This window comes from Lipotes vexillifer, unplaced genomic scaffold (genome assembly GCF_000442215.2).
Source record: "Lipotes vexillifer unplaced genomic scaffold, Lipotes_vexillifer_v1.1 scaffold1691, whole genome shotgun sequence".
NCBI lineage: Eukaryota > Metazoa > Chordata > Mammalia > Artiodactyla > Lipotidae > Lipotes > Lipotes vexillifer.
The window spans coordinates 2,795,819-2,798,756 of NW_006789046.1; the positions used below are offsets into that span (position 1 = coordinate 2,795,819).

At 60.7% G+C, this 2,938-nt stretch overlaps 1 protein-coding gene across 3 annotated transcripts in view; it reads left to right on the forward strand.

The window, feature by feature from the left end:
* RBFOX3 (RNA binding fox-1 homolog 3) overlaps positions 1-2,938 on the forward strand; it is a 29,060-nt gene that overhangs the window by 726 nt on the left and 25,396 nt on the right. The window lies entirely within an intron of this gene.

Below are 2,938 nucleotides of genomic sequence, written 5' to 3' on the forward strand. Positions count from 1 at the left end.
GGGGGCGGGGCTGGCGGCAGCAAGCAGAGGCCCAGGGCCCCTCAGGGCTGTCTCGGGTTGCAGGCACTCCTATCATTGCTAATCACTTGTAATCTACCTGCTTGGCTGCCCTCCAATCAGATAGCTTCAATTATGTGGTTGTAATGCAGCCCCAAGGAGAAAGTGCTGAGCCGGGCACTTCTCGGAGATTTCCTGATAGCCAGGGTCACATCCAGGAGTGGCCGCCACCCCTGGCCAGCTGGGGTGGGCGCCCTGTGAAGGTAGCCCCGCTGGAGACCAGGCTGCTGCATCCCCTCCCTGACCTCCTCCGCTGCATTCTCTGGGCGCCCACGCCCCGCCGAGCTCTGGGGCTCTGCGCTCATCCAGTTGGCCCTGTTGATCTGTCCCATTGCTGGCCAGCGGGGCCTGGCAGGAGGCCAGCACGCCCTGTGCTGACTGGGAGTGGCACCACCCATCTGATGGGTGCCCCCCTTTAACCCAACCTGGCTCCCGCGGTGTTCCCCTGGATCCAGATATCACCTACCCTCCCTGTGCAAGCAGCAGCATCCAGGCTCTGGGGAGACAGCCCCCGCAAGCTGCCCCCTGGGCTGGACCAGACCCCAGCCAGTGCCCTTCCCGCCTGCTCGAAGCACCGCCCAGCCTGAGTCAGCACCAAAGCCACCAGGCTTTTCCATTATCCCAGTGTCCCTGGTACAGGGTGTCTGCCATAGACGCCCCCAGGGTTCCACGGATGAGAAGGGCAGCGCCCCCGGGCCTTAGAATGGGGAGGCAAACCATAGTTCCCTGGTGTAGCTTTTCCACCTCGGAAAAGAGAGGTGAGCACGGGAGCCAGAGGGGCTCCCTGTGAACAGGTCACGGCCGGCCAACTGGTCTCTTTCTGATGGACAACAGCAGACGGGGTGTATCTGGAAAAGCCTCTCACAACTTCCTTGTGAACAAATACTGACCCCCAGAGGTTTGCCCTGGAAGCAAGCCTGGGAGACAAGAGGATCAGCCTTGCAGCTGACACAGAGGGTGCCGAGACCGACAGCTAACACCCTCTAGCGCCTCGACAGCACAAACAGAGGCCTCCTGGACCCCCTGACACAGCCTCACCACGACACATTCAAAGTCATCTCCCTTCGGGGCTTCCCTGGTGGTGCAGCGGTTAATAATCTGCCTGCCAACGCAGGGCATATGGGTTTGAGCCCTAGTCCAGGAAGATCCCACATGCCGCGGAGCAGCTAAGCCCTTGCGCCACAACTACTGAGCCTGTGCTCTAGAGCCCACGAGCCACAACTACTGAGCCCACGTGCCACAACTACTGAAGCCCGCGTGCCTAGAGCCTGTGCTCAGCAACAAGAGAAGCCACCGCAATGAGAAGCCCGCGCACTGCAACGAAGAGTAGCCCCCGCTCGCCGCAACTAGAGAAAGCCAGCGCACAGCGACGAAGACCCAACACAGCCAAAAATAAATTAATTAATTAATTTAAAAAAAAGAAAGTCGTGTTCCTTCGGCAGACATTTGCGGGGACCTGCTTGTGCCAGGTGCTGAGCCAGCGCTGGGGACACACGGGAGAAATGACCGGCCCTGTCCTGCGGGAGCTGTTGCTTCCCACCCATCAGGGACATAAAGTGGAAGGGAGCCAGTGTTGAACTCCGTGCCTGTGAGAATCCACGGCCCCGGAGAGGACCCAGGAGTCTCGGAGAGAAGCCAACTAAGACATGAGAGTCTCCCTGCTCAGCTGAGCGCCTCCCCAGGAAAATGCCTGGGCCAGAGAGCCACTGGGCCCGCGAACGGGCAGCCTCGACCTTCCTTTCTTTGCCTGAGGCGCTTCAGGTCCTGCAAGGGGGTCAGAGTCTGCTGCTCTTCCATTGGGATCCGGAGACGGAGGCCCCACGGGTGAAAGTTACTGGATTAGTAGGTGACCTTTTTGGCGTGAGTGCTCTGACTGGGAGTGTTTCTTCAAGCAGGGGCTTCCCACCTTGGGAAGGTGGGAAGGAAGCTCCCAGCCCAGCTGGGGAGGGGGGCCGCTGGCCGTCCCGCTCTAAGATTCCAGGAGCCACTTCTAGAGTAACTCCTGGCACTCCCAGCCCTGCTTCTCAGCTGTCTTATGTCCCTCCTGTGTCAGGCCTCTGTCACTTCTCTGACTCTCCTCTTGGCCTTCCCCAGGCAGCCTGATGTTAGAAGCAGGAGGTGCGGGGCAGCAGGCGGTGCGGGGTCCAGCTTTTGTCCAGACCTGCCCTCTCCTGTCTGTAGATTCCGCCTGCAGGGCCCCCCGGGGGTGCGAGTTGGGGACCACCTCCCTGGAGTACTCATTCATTCAAGGTCATGCGGGTCCCCTGCAGGTGTCCTCCCCACCCACTTGTCCACCCTCCATCGTGGGACAGCCAGAGGGACCTCCTCTCAGAAACTCCTCCCCTTCTCCCAAATCTTCCTCTGGGGCCACCTCACCTTGGCACCATGGGCCTCACACGGCCTGCCCCATGGCTGTCTCTCCTCCCCCACCAGCAAGCTCCGCAGCAGCAGAAACTCCACCTGGAGCAGCGGCCTTTGGTCCCCTGTGCTCTTGGCTCTCAGGGCTTAAGAAAAGTAAAAGGGGTGGGCCGTGGCGGGAGTGCACCACTGCAGGGTGAGACTCAGCCGCGTGCCACCTCCACGCAGGCATGGTGCGAGCAGACAGCACCATCAACACCAATGCCACAAGCGCAGCGGCCAGCAGAGAGCTCCTGGAGCGTGGCATCATTCACAGAGTCCAAAGCGGACACACAGCTCCACTCAAGGTTCGGAAGAAGGCTTCACGAGTGAACGGCTTGAGGCCACATGCGGAGAATATGCCTCCTCCAAGGCTGGCTCACCGCCCACCAGGGGCGAGCCATGTCTGGCAGGCAGCTGACAGTCACTGCACGAGTGCCCAGGAGGTCTTGGAGGACCAAAGATGAGGAGAGATGGGGCCATA